The 17,017-nt window shown below is 50.2% G+C and overlaps 1 protein-coding gene across 1 annotated transcript in view; it reads left to right on the forward strand.

Annotated features, from left to right (window-relative positions):
• Positions 1 to 17,017, forward strand: part of TEKT1 (tektin 1) — an 880,590-nt gene that overhangs the window by 443,410 nt on the left and 420,163 nt on the right. The gene's annotated exons all lie outside the window — the stretch shown is intronic.

Below are 17,017 nucleotides of genomic sequence, written 5' to 3' on the forward strand. Positions count from 1 at the left end.
TATCCTTTTCTCTGTCTCCTCTCCAGACCTATATGGACTTCTCATCTCACCTCTACTCTCTCCCCTTTCACATCCTCTCCCATTAATGGGGGCACCAAGTGGGAAGTCCTCTTGGCGGGCTTCTTCTCTTCATGCTGCATCATTAATGTCTACCACACTGGCACTATACTGGTTCGGGGTCCTCAAGCCAACCTCATTCTCTTTGACCGGATTCTGCCGTCCCTCATTAACTTTCTTCCTTCTCCTGCCTCTGCCCCACCACTCTCTCTGCCCCCCCTCTGACTGGAGTACCACACCTCTGTACTCCACCTCAGAAAACCTTCAAGGGCAGAGACTGTCTCTACCTGGAGACTCTTAACGCCCGCTCAGCCAACAAACACTGTGCTGACATCTGCCTCCTTGGAGACACTGACCTCGACATTCTCGCTTTTACCGAGACATGGTTCAATGCCAGCTCAGACACTGCTTTTGACTCCATAATACATGACAACTTCAAGATCCTTTCCAAGCCTTGACCTCCCCATGCTGATGGTGGGGTTGCCTTAATCTTCCCTGAGTGGGTTCCTTCCTCCATCTTACCCACCCAGCTCTACTCTTCCTTTGAGAGCCTGGTATTCAAGTTGATCATCTCTCCATCCGCCACCCTGACGATTACTACCATTTACCACCCTCAAGGCGCTACCTCCCTGTTCCTCTCTGAATGGGCTGATTTATGTTCCTCCTTACACTGAACCTCCTTCAGTTTCTCCTCTTGGGTGACTTCAACATCCAATTGGACCCCCCTGGCACAGCATCCACTCTTTTCATTGACCTCTGTACCTCTCTATCCCTCCCCATTCTCCCTTCTGGACCTACCCTCTCTGCTGGACACACTCTGGGTGCCCTCATCCACTCTGACCTTTCCCTCTCATCTCCTCTGATCACACCTCTCTCTTGGTCAGACTGCTCTCTTCAAATGGATTGTGTCCTCCCACATATTCCTCATCTTAGATAATAATCTGCCAGCTTGCTGCTTCTTCGGAAAAAAAATTCACCAGAGGGCGCTGTGCTCGAGGCCGCGTAGCTTTAGTCCCTCGAGGGCCTAGTCGAGTGTCGACGTCATCCGTCGTATAAAGGGCTCGAGCCGCGCCTGTTTGTCTCAGTTTCATTTTTCCGAGCTTCTGCTTCGTGTTTAGAAACGGCACGTCAGTTCTTTCATTGAAAATGTCTTCATCTTCAACTCCTACCACACCCAAAACAGATTTTAAAAAGTATCTAAAGTGTGGAAGGAAGATGTCCATTACAGATCCTCACCGCAATTGCCTTTGGTGCCTTAGCCCTGACCATCGGGTTGACGAGTGCGGTTTGTGCCAGGCGATGTCGAATAAGGCTCTTAAGGAACGCCAAGGTAAACTAGCGGTGGGAGAGGAGTCTTTTAAGTCTGCAAAAAGACAAAAAGACTCGGGAGAGTCGAGTAGAAAATCTCGTCACGAGTCGAGACTGTCGAGGTCGAAGAGTCGCTTGAGGAAATCTTCCTCCTCTTCATCTAAAAAATCGAAGAAGCAACGTCACAAATCTTCTTCCTCTTCTTCCTCCTCGCCTGACAGAAGGTTCATTTCATGTCCTTCTAAGCATGATTCCCCCAAAAAATAGGAGGCCTTTAGGGCTTCAATGCTAAAGATTTTTGAAAAGGCAGCCTGACCCCCTCAAAAAAGTTGCGTGAAGAGCATGCCCCTGTCTACTCCAAGAGTGACAGAGGGAAATCTAAAACTGTACACGCAAAATCTGACAAAAAGTTGAGGGCGTCCTCGGAAGATGATTCTCCAGCACCTCATGAAACAAGAGAAAAACCTTCAGTGCACAAATCTAGGTTAAGAGAGGACAAAATGGCGTCCTCGTCGTCGAAGTCAGGCATTGACTCGACACGTCCTTCGACGTCTACGTCGAAGCCAAAGATGGCGTTGATACCTTCGACCACAGTGTCGAAGCCTCTCTCAACGGCATCAAAGCCTTCCGTGATGACATCGAGGATTCCTTCGAGCATATCGAAGCCAACGTCTATTCCATCGACACCTTCGACGCCTTTGTCGGGGAAATCTTTAATACCGATACCCAAAACGACATGTATGGCTAAACCTAGGTCAGTGCTGCCACCTTTACCAGAAAAAATCTTCCATCCTCAACCCAGGCAGGAATTTCTTTAATCTATGTCTTCTATTTTTGAAGAACAATCCTCTGATGAAGAAATTACATCAGCTGGTGTTAGATTTGGGACAAGAGAAGTTCCTGAAGAATTAATAGACCCAAGTACCAAAATGGCCGATCTTTATGGCTGGTTTCATTGGACCTTCAGGATTCTTACTTTCATGTGCCAATCCATCTCAAGCACAGAAAGTACCTGAGGTTTATAATTGGTGGATATCACTATCAGTTTCGAGTTCTGCCATTTGGGCTGACCTCCGCCCCAAGGTTTTCACCAAGCTGATGGCTGTAGTGGCATCGAGTCTCAGGAGAGGAGGGATTCATGTCTACCCTTACCTGGACGATTGGCTAATCAGGGCGAGTTCACCAGAACGAGCTCAGGAACACTTGACCATGACCTGCCACTTCTTACACAGACTGGGCTTCTCCCTCAATTACAAGAAGTCACAAATGATTCCAAGCCAAAGACTCCAATTCATCAGAGCAGTCCTGGATACTACCTCAGGGAAAGCCTTGCATCCCGAGGAGAGAGCTCACCACATTCTGCAGATGGTAACGAAGTTTCAAAATGCCCAACATCTACCGGCTTTCGACTTCCTAAGGTTGCTAGGCCTCATGGCATCCTGCATTTTTCTGGTGCCAGAGGCTCGACTGCGGATGAGATCCCTACAATGGGCCCTCAGGACTCAATGGCCCTAGTTTTCGTGGGAGATGTCAGATCTTCTGCAAGTGTCGACCAAAGTAGCTCAAGATCTTCTATGGTGGGCTTGCAAGGAAAATATCCTCAAGGAGAGCAGTTTTGGCACCATGGCCGGAGATAGCGGTAGTGACGGACACCGCACTCACGAGGTGGGGAGCCCACACCAACGATCTGACAATCAGCGGTCGTTGGTCTCCACCGGAGTCCAAACTACACATCAACCACTTGGCGCTGAGGGCAATCAGATTAGCGCTGAAGGCCTTCCTGCCCTCTGTACAGGGAAAGAATGTCCTAATAATGATGGACAACACAGTGGCCATGTATTACCTCAACAAAAGAGGAGGTGGAGGATCACTCCCACTGTGCAGAGGAGCAATGCAGCTCTGGTTCTGGGCAATGCAAGAAGGAATCTCTCTATCGGCAATTCATCTAGCCGGAGAGAAAAACACGGCGGCAGATGCTCTGAGCAGGCAGAGCACAGTCTCCCACGAATGGGAACTAGCTCAGGAAGTCCTTCAAGAGATCTTCGCCCTTTGGGGAACCCCTCAAGTGGATCTGTTCGCGACCGGTACCAACCGAAAGTGCAAACTGTACTGCTCAAGGGAATTTCCCCTGAGAGGAGATCTAGGGGACGCGTTTGTGGTGGACTGGATTTTTCCACTCCTATAGGTATTCCCTCCAGTCCCCGTGATTCCTCAAGTAATCAGGAGGTTGAGAAAGTTCTGGAAAACCATGATCCTAATTGCCCCGGATTGGGCCAGGAGAACGTGGTACCCGAACCTTCTGGACATGTCCATCTGCCCTCCAATACGTCTTCCACAAAGAGAGGATCTCCACTTGCAAAGGGAAGGTCAAGTTCTCCATCCAGAGGTCAAAGCTCTCAGCCTTCACTCTTGGCTTCTGAGAGGCTGAGATATAAGGATTTGGACCTTCCGGACGACGTTATGGAAATTTTGCTTTCGGCTAGAAGGCCAGCAACAAAATCCTTGTACCGGTGTCATTGGAAGAAATTCAGTAACTGGTGCAGGGATAAGAATGTGGATCCTTTTCAATGTAGCACTCCCATGGTGCTTCCCTTTCTTTTACATTTGGCCAACTCGGGGCTCCAAGTTGGGACTATTAAAGGATATTTAGCAGCGCTATCTATCTTCAAGCACTCCTCAGAAGAAGTTTCAAATTTTAAGATGCCTTTAGTTGTCCAATTTCTTAAAGGGTTAACAAATGTGTTCTCTCCTACACCTGTTCAGGTTCCCATTTGGGACTTGAATTTAGTTATAAAATTTCGTATGTGTGCCACTTTTGAGCCTTTACATTCTTGCCCTTTAAGGCTCCTAACTTTTAAAACTGTTTTACTAGTGGCTTTAACTTCAGCCCGCAGGGTGAGTGAGTTGCAGGCGCTCTCTTGTAAGCCCCTTCACACTATTTTCCACGAGGATAAAGTTATTTTGAAGGTCAAACCTTTTTTCTTACCTAAAATAGTTTCAGATTTCCATCTGGCACAAAAGATTACTTTACCTTCCTTTAACCCTTCTCTGCACGCTAGCAAAGAGGAGGAAAGGTTCCACTGGCTAGACCCTAAAAGGGCTCTCAGCTTCTATATCTCTAGACCTGAAAGATTTAGACAAACTGATCAGTTATTTGTCAGTTACACTGGACACAAATTGGGCCTTGGTGTGGCCAAACAAACCTTATCCAGATGGATAATCCTAGCAATATCTGAATGTTACAGTTGGCTGGGAAAGAGCCTCCAGATGGATTAAGGGCTCATTCAACCAGGGGCATAGCAACTTCCACGGCTTTTCAGAGGGGTGTTCCTGTGCAGGATATTTGTGCAGCAGCCATGTGGTCATCCATACACACCTTTATAAGACATTATTGTTTAGACTCCACTTCTTACCAAGGAGGCCTTTTTGCAAAAGCCGTCCTTCATTCAGTACATAATTAAAAACTCTGGTACTCCCTCCTCCAAATTACTACTGCTGTGGGAGTCTATCTAAGATGAGGAATACGTGGGAGGACACAATCCATTCGAGGAACAAGTTACTTACCAACTGTAACGTTCTTTCGACTGGATGTTCCTCCCACGTATTTCTCATCGACCCTCCCAACCTACCGCTCATTACAGTTTTTACGCTTTTTGCGCTTGTACTTCCTTAAGAGCCTGACATCCTTCGATGCCTGATACAAGTGATGCGACCATTAACGCCGAAAAAACAGAACTGAGACCAACGGACGCGGCTCGAGCCCTTTATACGACGGATGACGTTGACAATTGACGGCGGCCCTCAATGGACTAAACCTACGCGGCCTCGAGCACAGCGCCCTCTGGCAAAAAATGTTTCCGAAGAAGCAGCAAGCTGGCAGATTACTATCTAAGATGAGGAATACGTCGGAGGAACATCCAGTCGAAAGAACATTAAAGTTGGTAAGTAACTTGTTCTTCTCTCCTCCCACCTGGGTCCCTTTGGCCCTCTGACCGCATACCCAAAAGCAATGCCAACCTTGTTAATGAACATCCGCCCGATGAAATGAGTGTCAGCTGCTGCCTTCACTTCCACCTTTATCCCCCTTTTCCCCTTAACTCAGACTCTACCGTCGACACTGCTCTTAGATACTTCCACTTGGCCATCACTTACACTCTTAACATTCTTTCCCCAGTCATGAGGATCTGCCTGAAACCTGCCTCCAAGCGTAACACTTGGTACGACTACGAAGTTGCAGTCCTGGATCAAAAGTGCAGAGCGGTAGAACGGAAGTGGCAAACTTCAGGCTCACCCTCTGACAAGCTGGCCTGCCGCCTGCTCAAAAAGCAATACAGACTCTCTATCCATGCCAAGAAAAGGGCACACATTCAGGCAGGAGTATCTGTTGCATCCAACAACATGGCTGAACTTTACAAAATCTGCTGGGAACTAGCCAACCTTACCGCAGTCTCCTCCCCACTACCTTTCCAGGGCTTCTGCAATGCACTGACCACTCACTTTGCTACCAAAACTCTGGACATCCCGAAGAGCTTTGTTACTCACCCTCCCAACCCATCCCACACCCCCTTGCCTCCCTTGTCCTCTCACCGACCTCCTCCCCACCTTCTCCTCCTTCGTCCTTGTCACACCTGAAGAAGTCACCAGAGTTGTCCACTCCATGAAGATTTCTTCCAAACAGGTTTCCCCTTGCTCATCCAGAACCATTAAGGACAACATTGGCTCTCTTACCCCTGCACTCGCTGATTTATGCAACCACTCCTTTGCCACTGGATCTTTCCCCTCCTCCCTCAAGTACTCCCTTGTGTGCCCCCTCCTTAATAAACTGTCAGCAGACCCCCACCTGCCCAGCCAACTACCGCCTACCCCCTTCCTGGGGAAACATCTGGAGAATTCGGCCTTGCCCCAACCCAACTCTCACACAGAACTTTTTGGCAATCTCCACGACTATCAATCTGGATTCCTAGCATCGAGAGGCACGGAAACTGCTCTTCTGGACACCCGTGAAGAACTGCTTGCATCCCTGAATTCCAACTCCCCAGCAGTCCTCATCCTACTTGATTTCTCCTTTGCCTTTGACACAGTCAACAACTCCAACCTCATACAAAGGCTTCACGGCACCCTTGTTATCTTGGAACGGGCACTGGACTGGCTGACCTCTTTCCTGTCTGACCGCTCTCTTCCCAAGTCATCCTGGGCACCTTCTCTTGTACCTTCCATCATCCCTGACTGCCTATCTGCCATCCAGGCCTACTGCACTTCCAATGATATCTGCTGCAATGCGAGCAAAACCGAGAACCTTCCCATTGGGACCCCTGCTCCTGCCTTCTTCCTTTCACTCCGGTCTTCCTCCTTAGGCTCTCCCCCTGCTCCTTCTTCTGAAGCCAGAATCATCTTCCACTCCTCCCTCTCCTTCCTCCCTCATACTGAGGACATTGCCAAGAAGTATCACTTTCAGCTCTTCCTTCTCAAAGGAATTCTACCATTTCTCACTTTCCCCCAGAAGCTCAATGTTACCCGAGCCCTAGTTCTCTCCAGGCTTGACTATTGCGATAGCCTCCTCCTGAATCTACCTTCTTCCACTCCAGCTAATCCAGCATAGGGCAGTGAGACTTATCCTTGGCCTCAAGCCCAGGGACTACATCTCTCCTGCCCTAAAAAGTCTTCACTGGCTCCTGGTTGCTTCACAGATTAAATTCAAATCCCTCTGTATCACCCACAAGGCTTTCTGGGGCCTGGGACCACACAATCGGCAACTCTATCTTACTAAATATTCCCCTCACAGACCTCTGTGTTCCTCTGGCACCAACTCTTTCTCATAGCTCTCAACCATTTGTGCTGCAAAGGCGGGTGAAATCACCCGTTTCCGTTTTTGGCGGGTGAGACGCCCATTGGAATGAATGGGCGTGCAGGAGGCTTGGCGGGTGATTCAGCCCTTTACAAGGCGGGTGACACCCGCGAAAAGCGTGTGAGTTGAGAGCTATGCTTTCTGTGTAAAGCGTTTTGATAAAGAGAGGGCAGGAGGCCGATCGTTTTCCTCAGATGGCTCCCTTCTATGGAACAGCCTCCCCCTCCCTCGGCGTCTTGAGCAGAACTTCCTTAAATTCCGTAAGATTCCCAAGACATTCCTGTTTAGCTCCTCCTTCCCCCCTGCTCTCCTATGCTACTCTCGCAGTTGCTTTGATTGTGTACCAGGGCCCTTATGCATCCTCGGGCCCTGACCTCGCACACGGAATCACCCCCAGCTTCTGTCTATCCTCAGCACTTGCCTCGACACCCCCCCGCCCTGGAGGCTCATACTTACCATACCTTGCATTCCATCTGTTGCTCACCCATGAGCATGGGCACTCCAGCCCCTACCACCAGCCACCCACTGCCCGCTTCCCTTCTGCACTTGCACGTTTTGAATACTCACAAGGCATAGTAGACTTGTCATTTCTTTTTTCTCTCCACTGTATTTAATATTTTTATGTATTTTAATGTGTCTCATTCCCATGTCCCCTCCCTGTTGCCCTGTGGGCACTTTGAAAAAGAATGTATTTGTTGTATAAGCGCCCAACAAGCGAACAATAAAATTAAAATTCTTCTTCGAGGAGATCTAAAAAAAGCGTCATTGCTTCAGGTCATCCTCATCAGATTCCTTGTCCAATAGGAAACGGGTAAGCTTCCCAAAAAAGGGGTGGGGCCTAGTGCAGCTGAATTGGAAAATGTACATCTGCAAATATTAAAGATTTGAGAAGGCAGTGATATCAGCCCCTTCTACGAAGAAGAAACATACTCATGAACCCATTGCGTCATTGGCCGACAGCAAGTCAGAAAAGACTGTTGACTGCACACCCAAGAGCCTGGACAGCAGGTTGTCGAAGGCCTCGATGGACTCCAAGGCCTCAAAAGATTTGAGGGCATTGAGCGATTTGAAGGATTCAAAATCCTTGAAGGCACATTGTGTGCCTCTCATGGCCTCGACGCCTTGAAGGGAGACGTCTCCTCCTGACCAATCGACTTCTTCGATGGAATCAAAGTCGAGATCTTTGATGCCAAAATCGCCAGAGTCAAAACCATTGATGTCCTTTTTGGATAAGTCGAAAGTTTACAAGCCTTTGGAAAGAAGGGACATTTTAAAATCCATGGCCTACTTATGAGGAGGATGTGGAGGAGGGCAGTTCAAGTTATGGGATTGGACTGCAGTATGGTACTTCTGCTGTTCCAGAGGAGTTGATATCCCAGGAATCCAGAATGAAAGATTTGGTGGACACCTTAAAGGATGCCAGTGGTCTGGACACTTCTCCAGAAGTTTAATTTGGCACCCCAGACTGCTCAGCATGCTGATTCTTCATGTAGATCAGTAACGGCAAATGTGATAGATCATCTAGGCTGGGGTACTTCGACTGTGGAGTATGGAAAGGATAATATTACAGAGATTTTGGGTAAGGGACACCTAAAGACCCAATCCTCTCTTTCCATACTGCTGTCAAGAACAAAGTCTTGGAAAACTGGGTAAGACCAGACACCACTCCTGCAGTCCACAAACATTTCTCAAATAAATATAGACCTTCAATGGACACTGGCTTTCTTTCTAAACATCCAAGTCCACAGAGCCTTGTTGTACAGGCAGCCATAGCTGCCTCTAAAGGAGCTGCCTATCCTACGGGCCCCCCTGATAGGGAAGACAAAAGACTAGACTATTGAGAAGAAAGTCTTTTCTGCAGGAAGCATGGTGCTGCAAGCAGCCAATACAGCCTGTGCATTGGCAAAGTATACCTCCACTCTGTGGGAGGTAATTGGTATGGCATCTGAGCACTTCCCAGAGGGTGAAGAAAGGGATGGGTTCATGAGACCGGTTCAGGACGGGAAAAATGCTATGTGTCAATCTTTGCAGTCAATTTTAGACACTACAAACTGCATTAGCCGATCTGTGGCTGCAGGAACTGCACTCAGGCGATTTGCTTGGCTGAGGAAATCAGGATTTGCTCCTTATGTACAAGCCAGGCAGTTAGATATGCCTTTTGAAGGATCATATTTGTTTGGTTCTAAGGCAGACGAAAGCCTTGAGAAGTTGCAAACATCTAAGGCTGCAGTGAAATCGCTGAGTCTGGCAATTAGACAACCTCAGCAAGGTTGGACCGCTCGGTCTTCCAGCCAGGGATGGAAAACCTGTTCTTATCGCTACTATTCCTCTCTGGGAAGAACAAGAGGACAGTTTTCACAGCGGGGATAGAAAAGGCAAATGCGGGGCGTTTGAGGACGTGGCAGAAGAGGAGCTGCCACAGTAGCTGCTTCCTGGCCTTCTGCTCCAACCGGTGCCCCAAAACTGCTTTAAAGACTTAAAGCATCTGACTACAATAGGAGGCAGGTTAACCCAGCATTTGACGGAATGGCGAAGTATTTACAACAGATGCTTGGGCTCTCCAAACTGTCACCTACCTTACTTTTATAAAGAAACCTCTAAACTGTCCCCAATGAAGCCAGTACTTGAAAGCACCAGATCCGCTCCAACTACAGGAAGTGCAGACACTGTTGGAGAAAGGTGCAATCGAACAGGTACCTTTAGCGGAAAGGAATCAAGGCTGGTACTCCCCTTATTTACTGATCCCAAAAAAGGACGTAGGGGTGCGTCCCATCTTGGACTTGAGATGCTTGAACAAGTCCCTCAGAAAGACAAGTTCAAGATGGTCAATCTTTTGCAGATCCTCCAGGCCCTTCAGCTCCAGGATTGGATGGTGTCATTGGATCTTCATTGGATGCTTATTTTCATGTGCCAATTCATCTCTAGCACAGGAAATACCTGACATTTGACATTGGCAATTCTCATGATCATTTTCGAGTACTGCTATTCGGGCTGACCTAAGCCCTGAAGTTTTTCACCAAGCTGATGGTGGTGGTGGCAGCGAATCTATGGAGGGGGGATTCACCTCTACCCCTATCTGGACGATTAGCTGATCAGAGCTTGTTCCCGCGAATGAGCTCTAGAACATCTGGACAGCCCCTGTCACTCTCTCCACAGGCTGAGCTTCTCCCTCAACTTCAAGAAATCCCACATGGGGGCGTGGCTATCATGCAAGAAGGAAAGACGTGAGTCTCTGCGGGCTCCCGCGGCCGCCGTCATTATCCTGTGTAAATATCCTGTTTTGGCGAGACGAAATGCTTTAAAAACACACTCACAAAGAAAGGAAGACATGGTGATTGATCAGGAAAGAGCAGAGCTGAGGAAACGGGCTCCTACCGGAGCTACGTCGAGCTGATCACTGCGTATGCTGGGCACGAACCGCTTCCCCAAGATGGCCACCCGGAAACTCCCTGTACTGACACAGAGGAAAGCCCGCGTTTGGGCGTCGAGGCAACCTGGTCCGGCCGCCTAGCACCTGACATCCTTAATATCCGAGCGGCCCAGATTAAAGGAATCTCCCTGCATCCCTGAACGCCGCAAACTAAAGCGGCGCCACTACGTGGGGGGATAGAAGAGAGGCGGGCACTCCTTAAGATGGCACCATGACCGTAAGCACCGGCGGGAGTGCGGAGGAAGAAAAACGCCCACACGCGATGCCAGCTGCAAAAAGCCCTCACTGCCATAAGTCACACGAAGGACACTCCAGGATGTCCTACTGTACCCCCGAATTCTCAAGTGAGACTATACACGGCAGCGGCTGATGACCGATAGTGAAGTGCTGGGATCGACGGAGACGATGCTTAACTGGGGACGGCCGTTCCCACGGATGACTCCTGACCCATGGCCCTCACGATACGCACCAGGCGGGAGTGAAGCACACTTTCACAGGTCAGAGAGTGTTGAATGAATTGCATGACATTGGGGCGACCCAGGGGTGGCATCTCCGGGATCACTAATTGCCACGACTGGCCAGGTCGTGCCTGACTCCCCAGGCATTGAATACCAGCACCAACCCGCCTCACCTGTGACCCTAGGATCGAGGAGCTCCACACAGCCCATCTGCCCCGAACCGCCGGTCGCCCAGCCCGGGACCGACTTAACCGCGCAGAAAGGACAACAGGATTCTCATGGGCTGTGAAGCGCTGGTACTCGCACAGCCCTCCCTATGGCATTAAGAGACAGCGAGGGATGCGGATTGACCTACCCCTGGGATGTTTTGACTTCTACGCAATATCAGCGGACACGGCAGAACTACATACTGCATAGCGACCTGTCACTTCCCCGCCCCCGTAGGGGTGGGGGAGTACCTTGCCATCCAAGCGGTGATCCACGCCTGTCTGTGTGGTCTGTGGCACAATTTGGCACATTCGCACAGTGGTATTGGTGGGATCTCCTGGGTGCCGGCGCCCCCGCCGCTGGTGCCACACTGCTGCTCGCTGGCGGTATACTTGCCTTGGACCTTCTGAGGGCTAAAGCGAAGTTCTTGGCGGCCTTGGGTGAACGGAAAGTACTGGCGGCGTCCTGCTCTCCAACACGCTGACTCCGAGGGTAGGGCCCATAAACGCCCTTGCCGGTTACGAAAAGAGACGGCGATACAGCTGCAAACCGCGGCACACTTTGTCCTCCTGGCTTGTGGCTGTGCCAAAATTGGGCCACGAGTTGGGCAGGGAGCCATCCCTTGAAATGCAATTCAATTACAGTATATGGACAAATTACCTCTGTGGGGATGACCTCCCTCTGCTCATGCTGATTGAGAAGCAGGAAGAAGCTAAAACAGTCCAGAGGTACGGCTGGACTACTAGACATGGTCTATAATGCTGATGGGGTGACCCCGGGTGCTCTAGGATGCCTGCAAACACTCCTAAAACCAGATACCTAGACCAATTTAGCAGACATAAGGGCCTCATTCAAGAACATCAAAGACACGAGGGAAGTGAGCACCGACTCGGCAGGACATGGCTGATCTCTGACTGATATCTACACTAATACTGTGCACATCCAGAGCTCTGTACTGTGGGAGTTATCCGGCGAGACATAAGAGGTGACCCACCCGGAAGAGCAGTAACCAACCTTCAGCACACAGCTATCCACGAATGGTGTACCAACTCCCAACCACAAGAACTATGCGGGCGATAATCACATTATACCCCTGAACTGCATTTGACTCGTCCCCCTGATCCACTCAGAGGGAATATATCTCCGATCAATCTGACAAACTGCCACGTCCACGCCAGTGCAGTGGTTGACAGCTGGAGCTGTGATCGGAACCTGCAACGCTCTGACTCTTACAACCTCTCGGATCGAATTATGGGCAAAGATAAAACCAAGAAAGCGTCCACACAAAGCACCATGGACCAATATGCAACTACTGCCTTCACCATGGTGATGGACACAGAATCGCCAGCGACCTCCACGGTCGAAGCTTTAACCTTGAAGGACGTGATGGGCGCCATTGCCAACTCTCGCTCCTCCATGGAGAAAAAGATGGACGGCATCTCAGCGGAGGTTTCCTTTCTCCGACAAGACCTCCAAAAATTGTCCTCCCGCACCGGAGAGGTGGAACACTGTGTCTCAGGAGTAGAAGACGATCTCAACGGGGTACACCAACAACTTTCATAGACAATTGCACGTCTGAAGACCCTTGAGGCGCGAGTGGAGGAGGGCGAAGGTAGATCGCGCCTCAACAATGTTCGTATCCTGGGCCTTCCAGAAAACGCAGAGGGACCCAGCATGGAACTCTTTTTGGAACAATGGTTGGCGGACCTCTTCGCACCAAAATCATTCTCAAATTTTTTGCTAAACTTCTAAACTACTGAGACAGAGACGCAATACTGCAGATGGCTTGTGCAAAAGGGACGATCACACATAAAGGTTCTAGAATTGACTTTGTCCCGGATTATACCCGGGAAGTGCAGAAGGCTAGGCAATCCTTTGAACATCTGAAAAGGAAACTTCACTCCATGAACGTCAAATATGGACTGCTCTTCCCAACCCAGTTACAAATTCAACATAATGGCACTACCGTGCACTTCACCGACCCCCGTGAAGCCTGACAATGGACGGAAACCCATGTCACCAGAAACTGGGGCTCAGATCGCCTAGACCCCAGAGGCAGACCCCGACCCCAGTGAAATCGGGAACGTCCTGCGCAACACCCCCCACCAACGGAACAGAATGACCTGGGCCAAGACACAGACTCCTGAGATCAGCAATCTGGATACATCGAATGAGAAGCATGAAGGACATAGAAGCAGATAAAGACGACGTGCCCACCCGGTGATCAAGAGCATGCACTTACATCTCCTTCTCGCCGAATAGACAGTGAAATGACAGCGGCCGCCTAGGCCACGACCCAGGACCTTGCGCCTTCGACAGGGACAGTAAGTTCCCGCTAAACCTAGACTGGGATAGTTCTAGTTCTTGAGTTAACGCTGACGCTGTAGTTCCCGAGTGTCAGCAATGTTTGGGCAACAGATACTTCCTGTTGGGACGGAGTATAGGGAGGGGGAAGGGAAAGTTGGGAAATGTTTAATGTTGTCTAAACACTATCATAAGTTCTTATGTCCACATGGCATGACCGATATGGACATCCACCACACACCATCTAATACCATCATGGGCCCAGACAACATGCCCGACTTGATCACTTACTCGGCGCAATTCACGCATTTGCTGCATATGCATTTCACAACCCTGGTACCATACAATACAAATTGCATATACACAAACTCGACTGACACCTACAGACCGCCCTAGGTCTCTCAAACTACTCACCTGGAATGTGAACGGAATGGGCTCTGGGATCAAGAGATGTCCTGTTACCCCATGGGTGCACAACATGCAGCCTGCGGGCCAGTTGCGGCCCGCTATGCTGTTTTTTCCAGCCCGCGAGGCACAAAGACTTTCCTAATGGAGGGCGGCCCGCAAGCAGCATCGGCCGCCCTCCATTAGGGAAGTCTTTGTTGTCTTCCGGGCCGGACAAAACACTGGCCATCATTGGCTCAGCACACACGCACCACGTCACTCCTATGAGCCACATAGTGCGTGTGTGCTGCACCAATGGAGTGCCAGCACTATGGCTGGCATGGCCAGTAAGGCTTGATGCCGGAAGGCATTTCAGCCTTGCTTGCCACGCCAGCCGTAGTACGATTCCACTTACCTCACCAGCGTTCCAGCTTACCTGCCTTCCAGCACGTCTCCGGTAAGTGGTCTGTGTGTTTGTGTTTGTGTGTCGGGTCTGTTCTGCTGTATGTTTGTGTTGTGTATGTTGAGATGGGGGGGTGGGGGGGGTGTCGGATGTGTATGAATGTTTGTTTTTGAGTGTTTGGGTTGTGTATGTTGAGATGGTGGGTGGGGGGCATGTCGGATGTGTATGAATGTTTGTTTTTGAGTGTTTGTGTTGTGTATGTTGAGATGGGGGGTGGGGGGCGTGTCAGATGTGTATGAATGTTTGTTTTTGAGTGTTTGTGTTGTTTATGTTGAGATGGGGGGTGGCGGGGTGTGTCGGAAGTGTATGAATGTTTGTTTTTGAGTGTTTGTGTTGTGTATGTTGAGATGGGGGATGGGGGGTGTCGGATGTGCATGAATGTTTGTTTTTGAATGTTCGTGTTGTGTATGTTGAGATGTATGTCTGGGTGCATGTGTCAGAGTTTGTGTGCTGAGTTGGGGGTTTGGGTCTGTATGGGTGCATGCTTGAGAGTATGTGTGCTGAGTTGGGGGGTTCAGGTCTGTATGGGTTCATGGTGTATGCTTGAGAGTGTGTGCTGAGTTGGGGGTGGGGGGTTCGGTCCTGTATGGGTGCATGTTTGAGAGTGTGCCGATTTGGGCGGTGGGCAGTTCGGGTCTGTATGGTGCATGTTTGAGAGTGTGTGTGCTGAGTTGGGGGGTGGGGGTTCGGGTCTGTATGGGTGCATGGTGTATGCTTGAGAGTGTGTGCTGAGTCGGGGGGTGGGGGGTTCGGGTCTGTATGGGTGCATGTTTGGGAGTGTGTGTGCTGAGTTGGGGGGTCGGGGGTTCAGGTCTGTATGGGTGCATGTTTGAGAGTATGCTGAGTTGGGGGGTGGGGGGTTCGGGTCTGTATGGGTGCATGTTTGAGAGTGTGCTGAGTTGGGGGATGGGGGGTTCGGGTCTGTATGGGTGCATGTTTGAGAGTGTGTGTGCTGAATTGGGGGGTGGGGGGTTCGGGTCTGTATGAGTGCATGTTTGAGAGTGTGCTGAGTTGGGGGGTGGGGGGGTTCAGGTCTGTATGGGTGCATGTTTGAGAGTGTGTGTGCTGAGTTGGGGGGTGGGGGGTTCGGGTCTGTATGGGTGCATGTTTGAGAGTGCTGATTTGGGGGGTGGGGGGTTTGTGTCTGTATGGGTGCATGTTTGAGAGTGTGTGTTCTGCGTTGGGGGTGGGGGGTTCAGGTCTGTATAGGTGCATGTTTGAGAGTGTGCTTATTTGGGGGGTGGGGGTTCGGGTCTGTATGGGTGCATGGTGTATGCTTGAGAGTGTGTGCTGAGTCGGGGGTGGGGGGTTCGGGTCTGTATGGGTGCATGTTTGGGAGTGTGTGTGCTGAGTTGGGGGGGTCGGGGGTTCAGGTCTGTATGGGTGCATGTTTGAGAGTATGCTGAGTTGGGGGGTGGGGGGTTCGGGTCTGTATGGGTGCATGTTTGAGAGTGTGCTGAGTTGGGGGATGGGGGGGTTCGGGTCTGTATGGGTGCATGTTTGAGAGTGTGTGTGCTGAATTGGGGGGTGGGGGGTTCGGGTCTGTATGAGTGCATGTTTGAGAGTGTGCTGAGTTGGGGGGTGGGGGGGTTCAGGTCTGTATGGGTGCATGTTTGAGAGTGTGTGTGCTGAGTTGGGGGGTGGGGGGTTCGGGTCTGTATGGGTGCATGTTTGAGAGTGCTGATTTGGGGGGTGGGGGGTTTGTGTCTGTATGGGTGCATGTTTGAGAGTGTGTGTTCTGCGTTGGGGGTGGGGGGTTCAGGTCTGTATAGGTGCATGTTTGAGAGTGTGCTTATTTGGGGGGTGGGGGGTTCGGGTCTGTATGGGTGCATGGTGTATGCTTGAGAGTGTGGGTGCTGAGTTCGGGGGGTGGGGGATTCGGGTGTGCATGAATGTTTGTTTTTGTATGTTTGTGTTGTGTATGTTGAGATGCATGTATGGGTGCATGCTTCAGAGTCTGTGTGCTGAGTTTGGGGGTTTGGGTCTGTATGGGTGCATGTTTGAGAGTGTGTGTGCTGAGTTGGGGGGGTGGGGGGTTCAGGTCTGTATGGGTGCATGTTTAAGAGTGTGCTGATTTGGGGGGTTCGGGTCTGTATCGGTGCATACTTGAGTGTGTTTGCGGCATAGTGTTCGGTTGGGTGTGAGGGGGTCATGGGGCATAGTGTTTGGTTGGGGGTGAGGGGGCCATGGGGCATAGTGTTTGGTTGGGGGTGAGGGACAGGGGGCATAGTGTTTACAGTTTTTTCACAAGACCATATCTGTCCGAAGTTAATAGAGCATCCATTGCAGCAGCCATAATTAACACCAAGCTGGACTACTGCAACAGCTTCTTGATAGGCACCTCAACAAGAAACATTAGAAGTCTCCAAACTATACAGAACGGAGCTGTTCGAGCTGTATGTGGCCTAACTCGCCAAACGCACATCTCAGAACATCGAAGAAAGATCCACTGGCTCTCTATTGAGCAACGGCTTAAATTTAAAGGACTAGTTATAGTTTTTAAATGTCTTTCAGGCAAAGCCCCAGAATATCTAAAAACTAGGCTACAGACAGCGATTCCA

Source organism: Ambystoma mexicanum, chromosome 9 (genome assembly GCF_040938575.1).
Source record: "Ambystoma mexicanum isolate Mex_15411 chromosome 9, UKY_AmexF1_1, whole genome shotgun sequence".
Lineage (NCBI taxonomy): Eukaryota > Metazoa > Chordata > Amphibia > Caudata > Ambystomatidae > Ambystoma > Ambystoma mexicanum.